This window comes from Plecotus auritus (assembly GCF_963455305.1).
Source record: "Plecotus auritus genome assembly, chromosome: 2".
Taxonomy (NCBI): Eukaryota; Metazoa; Chordata; class Mammalia; order Chiroptera; family Vespertilionidae; genus Plecotus; species Plecotus auritus.
This window is the reverse complement of record NC_137771.1, coordinates 18,196,647-18,210,325: the sequence shown is the minus strand read 5'-3', so window position 1 is coordinate 18,210,325 and position 13,679 is coordinate 18,196,647. Positions and strand designations below refer to the sequence as shown.

Sequence of the window (13,679 nt, the reverse complement as noted above, 5' to 3'; positions counted from 1 at the left end):
ACGAGTTTGATCCCCACTGTGGGGCGTGCAGGACACGGCCAATCAATGATTCTCTCTCATCATTGATGTTTCTATCTCTCTCTCCCCTCTCCCTTGTCTAAAATTATATATATTTAAACAATAACAACAACAAAACCCACATGGCTTGCTTAAACCTTTTACTAAAGAAGTTACAGGCCTGGTGCATAACTACCCACTCTGACATGACCAGTTAGGAATTTATGATCAGATCACCCTATGAGGTTACTTTCTGTTAGATTTATTACAGTGCCCCTTTTTCATCTGCAGTAACACCAAAACGAACCAAGGATAGATCAAGATGCTGAGGGCAGTCACCCCAATAAAAAATCAGACCCCTATGCCCAGTTTCTGGACCTGAACCAATTTCAGATCCTGAACCCTCTGACTGAAGGAGTCCAGGTACCCAGAAGAAAGGAACCAGTTAATACCAAAGCAAGTGTAATAATTCCCTAAGAAATCTATGGCTCTAAGACCTAATATGCTCCTGCACTTGCAGCTTAATACTCTGCAGTTGCTGTCTTAAAATTCTTAATAATTTTAGCTATAAATTTGTGTTCTGTAAGTGAAGCCTGATGAGGAAAATGAAACGTGCTGGGGGCTTAAAGCTCACACACAGGATCTATCTCCTGTTTTCCCAGGAGGGGCCTCTTGACCACACCCTCTGGCCCCACCTGGCCATCCTCTCCTTGCCTGGGCTTGGGAGAACCATCGTACTTTTAGTGGGCAATTTCTCTTACTCATTCTCAATCCAGGAGTACTGGGCACACAAATAATGTAGTTGGCCCTCCTTATGGCCATTCATTCAGGTAACCGGAAACTGTTTTGAGGACAGGTTGACACTGACATCTGGAGTCTGAAAGTGTCATCTTGGACTTAAGAGGACCAGGAAATAAATTGAGTCCTGGCCCAAGATCCAGCTCATGATGGGCCCACTGGGTCTGTGGACCCTTCTGGTGGTCATTTCCCAGGGCCCTGAGTATATAACTGAAAGAGATATAGGTGGAAATTTGCACACCCCAATTTTAAAAAATTTTTGAGAGTACTTTTATTAAAGCTGGGGACAATGAAACAAGGAAGGGCCTAGGATAGAAAAAGCAACTGGAGAGAGCCTGAGCCTACTTTGGCTCTCTAGAAACAATGTGGGCAAGAAGTGAGCTGTTAGCTTACTGGGAATTCAGAGAAAAGGGGGCCTTGGAGGCAGATTCAGGAGGTTAGCCCAGGACGAGCTGCTGCTACTCATTGTTCTTCTGGTTGCAAGTATCGTGGGGACCCTTAGAGTTTAGGAGGAAGAAAATTCACTTAAATAGGAGATTCGATGGGTGTGCTCCAAGGAGGGTATGCCAGTGCAAACCCCATTTTGAATGCTTGGCATGTGGGATATTATCTAATATTTATAACTATTAAACTGGAAATATATTTATTTTAAAATATTAAAATCCATTATTAGTAAAGTTGGTTGTGAATAAACAAGAACTGTAAATTGGCCCTGACCGGTTTGGCTCAGTGGATAGAGCATCGGCCTGCGGACTGAAGGGTCCCAGGTTCGATTCCAGTCAAGGGCATGTACCTTGGTTGCGGGCACATCCCCAGTGGTGGGTGTGCAGGAGGCAGCTGATCGATGTTTCTCTCTCATTGATGTTTCTAACTCTCTATCCCTCTCCCTTCCTCTCTGTAATAAATCAATAAAATATATTTAAAAAAAAAAAAAAGAACTGTAAATTGTTAGTAGCACTGAATATTAGAGGACTGATGTTGGCAAACAATTTGGTAATACCAATAAAGCAATATATAAATGTTCATACCTGTTAATTTCATATTAAAAGAAAAACAACAGCCGAAACCGGTTTGGCTCAGTGGATAGAGCGTTGGCCTGCAGACTGAAGGGTCCCAGGTTCGATTCCGGTCAAGGGCATGTACCTTGGTTGCGGGCACGTCCCCAGTGGGGGGTGTGCAGGAGGCAGCTGATCGATGTTTCTCTCTCATCGATGTTTCTAACTCTCTATCCCTCTCCCTTCCTCTCTGTAAAAAATCAATAAAATATATTAAAAAAAAAAAAAAGAAAAACAACACATTACAATAAAAAGACCTATATGTGTCATTATTTGTAATAACTATTAACCATTTGTAATGGCTAAATAAATTGAAACCAACAACATAGGAATCTTTAACTCAGTTTATTTGCATATACGGGTACTGTTTAGTAGGGAGTATGAAGAGATAAACTACATACGAAAAACTGCCTGTAGATATATAGACAAAGTACTTTGGGATAATTCAAGGTATAGATGAATAATTAATCCTTTATACCAATTTTTAAAAATGTTTTTATTGATTTTTAGAGAAGGAGGATGGGAGAGGGAGAGGGAGAAAGGGGAGGGGAGGGGGAGGGGGAGGGGGAGGAGGAAAAACATCAATGATAAACATCGATCAGCTGCTTCCTGCAGGCCCCTTACTGGGGATCCAGCCAGCAACCCGCAACCCAGGCATGTGCCCTGACAGGGAGTCCAACCGGTGACCTCTTGGTGCATGGGATGACGCTCAACTAACGGAGCCACACTGGCCAGGGCCTTTATACCCATTTTTGACACCGTGTTGCCAAGCAAAGTCAAAGGAAAGAGTAAGCAGCTGGGTAGGGAAAATCAAGTACACTGGTTATCAACTAGATCAGTGGTCAGCAAACTCATTAGTCAACAGAGCCAAGTATCAACAGTACAACAATTGAAATTGCTTTTGCGAGCCAAATTTTTTAAACTTAAACTTCTTCTAACGCCACTTCTTCAAAATAGACTCGCCCAGGCCGTGGTATTTTGTGTAAGAGTCACACTCAAGGGGCCAAAGAGCCGCATGTGGCTCACGAGCCGCAGTTTGCCAACCACGGAACTAGATGGAATGTGCAGGGTAAAGTCTGGCTAGGGAGTCCTATGTAACAGATTAAATGAGTTCTATTAGAATTAGCTATCCATAGAGAAAATAAACCAAGTAATACACTGTCCTTTCAGACAATCATAAAATTGTTATTCCCCTTTAAACAAAATACAGTTGACATCTTTCTAAAAAATACTCCTGGAAATTTAGCTGACAAGTACACATTTGAGAGAATAAATGTAGAAAATCTTTAACAATGGAATGTTTTTAAGGCATAGATTTTATCCAAGATTAGATTCTCTTTCAAATGTATACCTGAAAAAACATCTAGCAACATCATATACTACAAAATGAATTTCTAAACTCAGTGCACTGACAGTTCACACACCCTGAGAGATTTCCTTACCATACAGTACTCCAGAGTCCAAGGATGCACTTTAAACTAGTGCTCCCTCTCTCCCTCCCTCTCGTGCAGCACTGATCACAGTACGACCCCCTTTTCCTTTGCCAGAGAATAACTTTTCTCATACTTATTAAACAGTTTACAAAGACCTCTTACATCCATTATCTCATCTGATACCTCTGAAGAAATTATTATCCCTATTTTACAAATGAAGAAACTAAAGTATAAAGAGGTTAGTTGACTTGGACATTCACAGCTAGGAATGTCCCAGGTCTTCAGACTCCAAAGGTAGTAAATGTATTATATATTGAGTAAATATGTCAGAATTTTCAAATTGTCAAAATAAACACCTGGTGCTTATACAATAAAGAAGTTAAATTGAGCCCTGGCCGGTTTGGCTCAGTGGATAGAGCATCGGCCTTCGAACTAAAAGGTCCCGGGTTTGCCCTGACCGGTTTGGCTTAGTGGATAGAGCGTCGGCCTGCAGACTGAAGGGTCCCAGGTTCGATTCCGGTCAAGGGCATGTACCTTGGTTGCGGGCACATCCCCAGTGGGGGGTGTGCGGGAGGCAGCTGATCGATGTTTCTCTCTCATCGATGTTTCTGGCTCTCTATCCCTCTCCCTTCCTCTCTGTAAAATATCAATTAAAAATATATATTTAAAAAAAAAAAAAGAAGTTAAATTGAAAACCAAGCTTGAATCTGAAAGCTGTATAGTTTCAACCATCTCTTCCCTAAAAAAGTCAAACAGCTATGACTAACAGTCACAGAGCGGTCTATGATGGGACACCAGACTCTCTTAGACCAACCTTCTCTCAAGGCTCCTTTTCCTTTTCTAAGAGCAGTAACAGTAACTTACTACAGGAATTTGAAGGGTATAATACAACCCTACTCGCTTCTGGAAACAATTCCATAAGCTAGGTACAGCAGGAATCATTATCCCCATGTTAAAGATGAGAAAAATCAAGTTCAAAGATGTTACTTACCCCTTGAAGTTGCACAATAAATAAGACAGATTTTATTTATTAAGTCCTTACTTACTGTCTGACTCCTCTGTTTTTCACCCCACCCTTAATCAGTCTATAAGCTCCCAAAGGGAAAAGACTTCTCTTGTTTTCAATGCTCTATCCACAGGGTTGGTCTACAATAGTATTTAGAAATATTTCAGAAAGCCTACTGTGTTCTAAATACTGAATGAATAAGTTGCTTTGAAAATGAAGAAGACCAACAGCAAAAAACACAAAGGAAAAAGTTCCTTCCAGCCCTGGCTGGGTAGCTCAATTGGTTAGAGCATTGTTCCAATGTGCTGAGGTTGCCGGTTCAATCCCCGGTCAGGGCACATACAAGAATCAACCAATGTCCATATTACCCAAAGCAATCTATAGATTCAATGCACTCCCCATTAAAATATCAACGGCATACTTCACAGACCTAGAACGAACTCTCCAAAAATTCATCTGGAATAAAAAAAGACCCCAAATAGCTGCAGCAATCCTGAGAAAGAAGAACAAAGTATTACCAGATAGCAAGCTGTATTACAAAGCCACTGTTCTCAAAACTGCCTGGTACTGGCACAAGAACAGACATATAGACCAATGGAATAGAATAGAGAACCCAGAAATCGACCCAAACCATTATGCTCAATTAATATTTGACAAAGGAGGCAAGAACATACAATGGAGTCGAGACAGTCTCTTCAATAAATGGTGTTGGGAAAATTGGACAGATACATGCAAAAAAATGAAACTAGATCACCAACTTACACCATATACAAAAATAAACTCAAAATGGATAAAGGACTTAAACGTAAGAAGGGAAACCATAAAAATATTAGAGGAATCCACAGGCAGCAAAATCTCAGACACATGCCAAAGCAGAATCTTCACGGATACAACTCCTAAGGCAATGCAAACTAAAGAGAATCAACCAAGGAATGCATAAATAAGTGGAGTAATAAATCGATGTTTCTCTTTCTCTCTCTCTCTCCCTTCCTTTCTCTAAAATCAATACAAAAATTTTTAAAATTCCTTCCATTAGGATGGCATAGTAAGAGATTTGAAACAGGCTTCTACTAGTTAGAAAGGCTAGACTAATTTTACTGACTCAAGTTCATTGGCATGTTATGTACTTTACCTAAAAAGAATTTAAGTAAGGGAGGTGAAGTAGGTTTCTATTTCTGATGTCACATTCATGGCATGTTCTGACATAAATCTAAGACTTAAACTGCAGGTTTGAAACTGATTAAAATTTTTACTAAAAGCAAAAACAAAAGGTAACATTTTCTTGATTGTTGACTCTTTGGCTAGAAAAGTATCTGAATTTCAGTTATTTCTTCAATGTTAGTTCCAGCTGCTTTATATAATTTGTTCTCCAACATATTTCTCATAAACCTATAAGCAAAGATTAGTCAAAACCTTTTAGTAAATAAATCTTTTAGTAATAATTAGTGAAAACCTCAGCCTAAGAACTGACCACCCTTTCCCACCCCTAGGGATCCATAAAATTGCCATTCTGTCTTGGTACAAAGTAATCTAGCATACCATAAGACAAAGTAATGGCACCAACTTTCAGTATGACATTGTTTATAATTCTAGAAACTACAGTTCCTTAAAAATCAGTTTGCTCTGATTGGAAAATATTTTCATCAATATTTAAATGTCAGTAAATCACAAGGTGTTGGTGGTGGCATGATGTGTAACTGCAATAGGTGTGAGATAATGGAAAGAGCACTGGGCTTAAAGTATGGTTTACTCTATTTCCTACCTAGTGAACTCTGTGACCTTGGGCAAGTCACAGAACATTTTAGAGGCTGCAGATTTAACATTAGTCAGCCATAACATGAGAGAACCACCACCTCACGGAATTATAGTGAAAATGAAATCACACAATGTATATGAGTCCCTACCCAGGTAGCTCAATTGGTTAGAGTGTCCTCCCCATAAGCCAAGGTTGCTGGTTCAATCCTGGTCAGAGCACATACAAGAATCAACCAATGAATGCATAAATAAGTGGAACAATAAATCAATGTTTCTCTTTCTCCTCTCCCCCTTCCTCTTTCTCTCAAAAATCAATCAATAAAATAGTAATAATAATATATAAGCTGTTTTAAAAAAATAACAGAACTGGCATGTTTGAAGAAATAGGTAACAGCTGTTCCTTAGATAGTTTTTAAACTATTAGAACAATTCTGTGGATGCTTCTTCAAAGTATAGCCAGGAAAATACAACCAGTCCCATTCATTGCTAGATTAAAAATTGAAGAACAACTGTATTAAAGACCTCTATCCCTGCCCTAGCCGGTTTGGCTCAGTAGATAGCGCGTGGGCCTGCAGACCATAGGTTCCCTGTTCCATTCCAATCAAGGGCACGCATCTTGGTTGCAGGCTCCTCCCCCGCCCTGGTCCCGGCGTGCGTAGGAGGCAACCAATTGATGTGTTTCACACCCATGCTTCTTTCTGACTTTCCCTATCTTCTACTCTCCCTAAAAATCAATGGAAAAATATCCTCTGGTGAGGATTCACAACAACAAAAGACCTCTACCCCTATACAATATTACTAACACAATCTGAGATTCTCAGAATAAATCACTTCCATTATGAGCTTTTACTATGAGATATGTAAATAATAAAGTACAAAGGGCTTTGTTTGCCTACATGGCTAAGGTGGGAATTTAACCTAGATAACTTCAATAACCTTCCCTGATTCGTGTAAAGCAGTCCGGATTGTCCTCATTTCAGAGACTTGAAATACTAAACCTTTTTCAAACGGAATATCTGCGTTATAAAGCGTTATCTTAAGCTGAATACCTGCAATTCAGTCTTCCAACGGGACATACATAGTTACCATTATCTAACAAAGTTTGGTCAAATCCACAAGACTCACGCGTTGCAGTAAGAACTGTAGTAGTACCTCTATTCTAGCAAACTGACTTCATTCCTTTTACTTGGTGAAAGTCTTTTTATTTTATTTTATTTTTATTATTATTATTTGCTTTCTAGAAGCCACTAAGTTCGTTTTCTCTATAAAGCAGACCCTTCTATTAATGGACGTTTTCTTTCGTCATTTTAAGCAGAATAAATAAGAAAAGATGTCGGGGGCGAGGATCTGGGAGGCTGAAGTACTGTAGTCTCTTTCTGCAAGCGATGAATGAAAAGGCTGCTCGCTGCTATAAATCACTTTCTCTCCTCCGAGTTTCGGGAGGTGTACTACCATTGAGCCCATCCGCATTGGTTCTTTGGTTCTCCGATCACAGCGGCGCCCCAAACAGACATCGCAGCAAATTCTAACCTTTCCCAGTTTCCCCGGGAGTGGGGCTCATTTGTTTTCCAAAGGACAATTCCTCTACCAAAAATATGCCGGAGATCCGAGCCCTAAGTCGCCCGGGGCTGACGTTTAAGAGCTAGACAATACCCCGAGTTTTCAACAGAAACTCCGTCTGCCTCTGCCTGGTTCCCGAGCTTCCGCTCCGCCAGCCGGGACGCAGGGGTCTGAAGCGGGGCGGTTCTGAAAATGGACTTTGACCCGATCCGGTTACCGTAACCGGATCCCCAGGGACAGGTCCCAGTCAGGGACTGGTCCCGGGGGCTCCCCCGAGGAGGCAACTCCAGGCACAGGCACAAAGGGACGGAAAGCACCCCAGACAAAAGGGCCCCGCCAAGTCGCCTGGGGCGGAGAGGGAGAGCCAGCGCGGGACGCGCAGCAGGCGGAAAAGTCCCCGCCGGACCGTTGTGGGAGGGCGCAGGAGGAGGCGGCGGCCCCAGCCCGTGCCGTCCGCCGCCCGCGGCGACCGCGGCCCGAGCCATTTCCCTCCCCCGGGCTGCGATCCCCTGGCGGAACCAAGAACGCGACCCTAGCCTAAGAAGCGGCCGCAGCCGGACCCCGGGCACTTCCCGCTCACTTTTCCTAGCTCGGTTGAACTCACCGGGATCGCGCCGCCGCCTCCTCAGCCTCCACAGTAGTTTCCCCCGGAAATCCTACTTGGCCCACCGGCCGCCAGCGGCAGCCAGAGCCTTCGGCCCCCGGGAGGGGGGAAAGAGGGAGCAGGCCGGACAGTGAGGGGTAGGAAGTGTTGCCGCGGGGGCTCACGGAACTTGTAGTCTCCAGTCCCGGCCAGCTCTGTTGGAGCCGACAAAATGGCGGAAACTTATCGCTGTTTGCTCTCCGGGCGGTCGCCCCACACGGCCTCTTTGGGCATGCGCCGTCCACTGGAGCCCTGCGTGGAAAAGAATTTGGGCACTTTTCCTGGTATTGAGGGGGACAAAGGTCTATGGACCTGGAAGGGCAGAGTTCACTATACTGAACTCCAGGCAGTGCCTAAGGTGGCAGCTGATGTAAGTGTTCTGTTTTAAAACTGTGCGGCCCAATTTCAAGTATAATCTCCCCAAAAGGAAAAAACACACAAAACTATTCACGGCCAATTTGAAGTGCAAAAAATTTAGAAGCAAGTTCCCTCAGTTTTGTACATAAGGAAGAAACTCATTCTTAATGCCTTCAGCCCGTTAAATCCAGTTATTCTACATTGCAAATATCTCAGTTCCTTTCCATTTTCTCCACTACCATCACTTGGAGAAAGTCACCAACATCTCTCTCCAAAACTCACTAGTTTCAGGCTCCAGGAGAAAGCAAGGTAGGGAAACCTCTGTTACTGGATTAGGGGTAGTTAACAAGGTTGTGTGCTCCCTCTCTTTTTTTTTTTTCTTTCATTTATTGTGAAGCATGGTGGTCCCTCCTTTGGAAAACTGCTGTTTGAAACTGCTGTTTGAACTACCCTGTTATTCTTAGACAGTCTCTCATTCTGTAGGTCAACTCTTATTTTTAGATAGTCTCTTATTCTGAAAAATAACTTTGTTTTTTTTTTAGCTTAAATAATAGAAAAGATAAACCTAACTGTCTGACCTTGCAAGCTAGCCATCTAACGTAAAGGGCTGATACGCTGATACTGATAATACTCCCATGCCAAGTGTCTGTATAAATATATGTACTCAAGGTTACAGGTGTGTGTTAGATATGATATGTACTCAAGGTTACAAATTGTCTGTAAAAATAACTTACACAAGGACCTAAATTCTGAACTCCTTTGGGTGTTCAGAATTTGACAGAGGTAATCTGCTCTGAACCTGCGAGCAATAAAGATGACTTCTAACTAATTGGCTCATTAAGGCATCTTGTCCAGCTTGCTGATTTGGGGATACACAATTGATTCTAGACAAAGAGAGGAAAGGAGAGAAAAAGACATCGATTAGTTGTTCCACTTATTTACGCATTCATTGCTTGCTTCTTCTATGTGCCCTGACCAGAAATCAAACCTGAAATGTTGGGTTATCAGGAAGATGCTCTAACCAGCTGATCTATGTGGCCAGGGTCTGTGTGCTCTCTTGAAGGTGGTTATGCTTCCCAGGAGTCTGAAAAAGAGGCATTTCAAAAGTGCGTTAACCTTGATGCGCAAAAACAATGGCCAGGACTTGCTGGATGCAAAGATAACCTTTTACTAGGGAAGTGATAGGCTTGAGGGTGACTACCCTTCATGACCTGCCCAGTTGGGAATTTATGATCATATCATCCTGTGAGGTTACTCTCAGATTTATTACAGAGCCCCTTTTTCATTCACATGGAAATACTCAGTTTGTGGAAACTTATCAGTTGGGATATAAATACTTTTGTATACTTATCTATACTTTTCTGCATGTATATTATACTCCCAATATAACTTATTTTTTTAAATATATTTTATTGATTTTTTACAGAGAGGAAGTGAGAGGAATAGAGAGTTAGAAACATTGATGAGAGAGAAACATCGATCAGCTGCCTCCTGCACACCCCCTACTGGGGATGTGCCCGCAACCAAGATACCTGCCTTTGACCAAAATTGAACCTGGGACCCTTCAGTCCGCAGGCCGACGCTCTATCCACTGAGCCAAACCAGCCAGAACTCAATATAACTTACTGAATGGGAAGTGGCCTGGACCAGGCCTCTCTTATCTTCTGGGCAGCCAATTAACAGTAAAGACTATTTCTTGCCCTAGCCGGTTTGGCTCTGTGGATAGAGCGTCGGCCTGCGAACTGAAAGGTCCCAGGTTCGATTCCAGTCAAGGGCACATGCCCTGGTTGGGGGCTCGATCTCCAGTGGGGGACTTGCAGGAGGCAGCCAATCCATGATTCTCTCTCATCATGGATGTTTCTATCTCTCTCTCCCTCGTCCTTCCTCTCTGAAATCAATAAAAGTATATTTAAAACAAAACAAAACAGTAAAGACTATTTCTAATCATTATTATTTCTGGATTTAGGGCTTATGGGCACTGTTGGAGCATAATGTAAAGAGCTGAGGCTTTGGCAACAAACCTGTTCTGCCACTTCCTATCTGTGTACCCTTGGCTAAGTTATTTAAACCCGTTAGGATTCAGTTTTCTCCTTGTACAATAGCAAACATAACAGTACCTAATATATAGGTTGGTGTGAGAATTAAATAAAGTTAATGCTCATAAAGTGGCCAACACTATACCTGATACATGTTAAATGCTCAGTAAATAATAACTGACTGGCCGAAACCGGTTTGGCTCAGTGGATAGAGCGTCGGCCTGCGGACTGAAGGGTCCTGGGTTCGATTCCGGTTGGGGGCATGTACCTTGGTTGCGGGCACATCTCCAGTGGGAGGTGTGCAGGAGGCAGCTGATCGATGTCTCTCTCTCATCGATGTTTCTGGCTCTCTATCCCTCTCCCTTCCTCTCTGTAAAAAAATCAATAAAATATATTTAAAAAAAAAAAATAATAATAATAATAACTGACTGTTATGACGGGTAATACTAGTTTTCATCTTTTTTTGTTTAAGCTTCCAAGTTTTCAACAATGAACATAGACACGGCTACAGGAATAAGGATATTCATTGTAGCACTATTTGCAGATAATAATAATAAGAGAGCCCTAGCCAGTTTGGCTCAGTGTATAGAGCGTTGGCCTGCGGACTGAAGGGTCCCAGTTCCATTCCAGTCAAGGGCACATACCTCGGTTGCAGGCTCCAGAGTGAGTGCAGGAGGCAACCAATTGATGTTTCTCTCACATTGATATTTCTCTCTGTCTTTCCCTCTCTCTTCCACTCTTTCTAAAAATCAAAGGAAAATACCCTCGGGTGAGGATTAAAAAAAATGATGTTGAAAAACAAACAGATAAAAAATAAAATAATTTTAAAAATAATAATAATAGAGACAATCTACTGAAGAGTGGGCAAATCAACTGTGATATACCTATAGTAATAAAAGGGTAATATGCTGGAGAAACCAAGATGGCGGCATAGGTAAGCACCTAAACTGCTGCCTCACGCAACAATTTCAAAACTACAACTAAAAGACAGAACGGACACCATCCAGAACCACAGGAAAGCTGGCTGAGTGAAAATTCTACAACTAGAAGGAAAGAGAAAAGCTCACAGAGAATTGGAGGTACGGCAAAGGGTCTTTGTGCGCGCAGAGAGGAAGGGTGGCTGAGAGCCTGGCTGACTTTCTCTGGCGGAAGGGGGAAGGAAGCCCCCGACCGCACTGAACCCCAGTTCTGACTGCACTGAACCCCAGTTCCGGGCGAAACCCAGTGGACCCAGGCTCATACAGGGGGAGTCTGGACTCTCGGGTGGAGACTCGAGCTGGGAAAGGCAGAAGTCTGAAGGCGTGCACGTGCCAGTGCGCACAAAGGCTGCGGAGGTTGCCACAGGCTTTCCCTAGTGGATGGGAGTCAGAGGCTCCTGACTGCACTGAGCCCCAGTTCTGACTGCAGTGAACCCCAGTTCCAGGCGAGCCCCTGGGGACCCACGCTCTTGTGGGGGGAGTCTGGACTCTCGGGCGGAGACTCGGGAGCCGGGAAGGCAGAGGTCTGAAGGCGCGCACATGCGCGCAAGGGCAAGGCTGACGGGAAGCCAAGACTGAGACTCCACCCCATCCAAGCTGAGCACAGAGGCTATTGCAATTTGGCAAGTCTAATCCTATAAGGCTGTCTCCAGCACCGAACTTCTCCCAGCATAGACACAGCTGATCCTTACAGCCAACTGGCCTGGAGGTCAATTCTTCCCAGTGATACCAACAACAATAAAGACTTAATTACAACAAGGCTGTACACACAGTCCACAAAGGGGTGCACCAAGAGTGTCCACCTCAGGTTAACTGGGGAGGCAGACCCACTGGGCCATATAGGAAACCTAGCACACAAATCTACCTTACCAACTCAGGGAAGCAGTGAAAATGCGGCGTCAAAAGAATCAGATCACAAACGAAAGAAATGGAGGAAAACAAATGACTGGATATAGAATTCAAAACTACAGTTATAAGGCTTTTTAAGAATATCCTAGAAAAGGCCGATAAATATAACGAGACCTTTGAAGATATGAAAAAGGACCAACTAGAAAGTAAACATACACTGACTGAAATAAAAAATATTATACAGAGACCCAAAAACAGACAAGAGGAACACAAAAATCAAGTCAAAGAATTGAAATACAAAGAAGCAAAAAAAACTCAACCGAAAAAGCAAAAAGCAAAAAAAAAATCCAAAAAGTTGAAGATAATGTAAGAAGTCTCTGGGACAACTTCAAGCATACCAACATCAGAATTATGGGGGTGCCAGAAGAAGAGAGAGAGCAAGATACTGAAAACCTATTTGAAGAAATAATGACCGAAAACTTCCCCCACCTGGTGAAAGAAATAGACTTACAAGTCCAGGAAGTGCACAGAACCCCAAACAAAAGGAATCCAAAGAGGACCACACCAAGACACATCATAATTAAAATGTCAAGAGCAAAAGACAAAGAGAGAATATTAAAAGCAGCAAGAGAAAAACAGTTAGTTACCTACAAGGGAGCACCCATACGACTGTTAGCTGACTTCTCAACAGAAACTATGCAGGCCAGACGGGAGTGGCAAGAAATTTTCAATGTGATGAATAGCAAGAACCTACAACCAAGATTACTCTACCCAGCAAAGCTATCATTCAGAATTGAAGGGCAGATAAAGAGCTTCACAGATAAGAAAAAGCTGAAGGAGTTCATCACCACCAAACCAGTATTATATGAAATGCTGAAAGGTATTCTTAAAGAAGAGGAAGAAGAAAAAAGTAAAGAGAAAAATTATGAACAACAAATACATATCTATCAACAAGCGAACCTAAAAATCAAGTGAATTAAAAACCTGAGGAACAGAATAATCTGGTGAATATAATAGAATCAGGGGCATAGAAAGGGAGTGGACTGATAATTCTCATGGGGAAAGGGGTAAGGGGGGTTCATGAAGAGAATGGACAAAAATCATACACCTATGGATGAGGACAGTGGGGGGGAGGTAAGGGCAGAAGGTGGGGTGGGAAAGGGGTGGAGGGGAGCTATGGGGGGAAAAAAGGAGAAATAATTGTAATAATCTG

General features: G+C 42.7%; 1 protein-coding gene across 4 annotated transcripts in view; it reads right to left on the bottom strand.

Moving 5' to 3' along the window:
- LOC308243090 (mediator of RNA polymerase II transcription subunit 18) overlaps positions 1-13,679 on the bottom strand; it is a 102,926-nt gene that overhangs the window by 61,567 nt on the left and 27,680 nt on the right. For 2 of the 4 annotated variants that reach the window (XM_080658220.1, XM_080658222.1), the window contains exon 1: positions 8,209-8,307. The exons of 1 other annotated variant lie outside the window; for it this stretch is intronic. The gene's annotated coding sequence lies outside the window, so the exon portion shown is untranslated. Of the gene's footprint in view, positions 1-8,208; positions 8,308-13,679 lie in introns of those variants that run through there. One more of the 4 variants, XM_080658223.1, reaches the window with a different exon arrangement.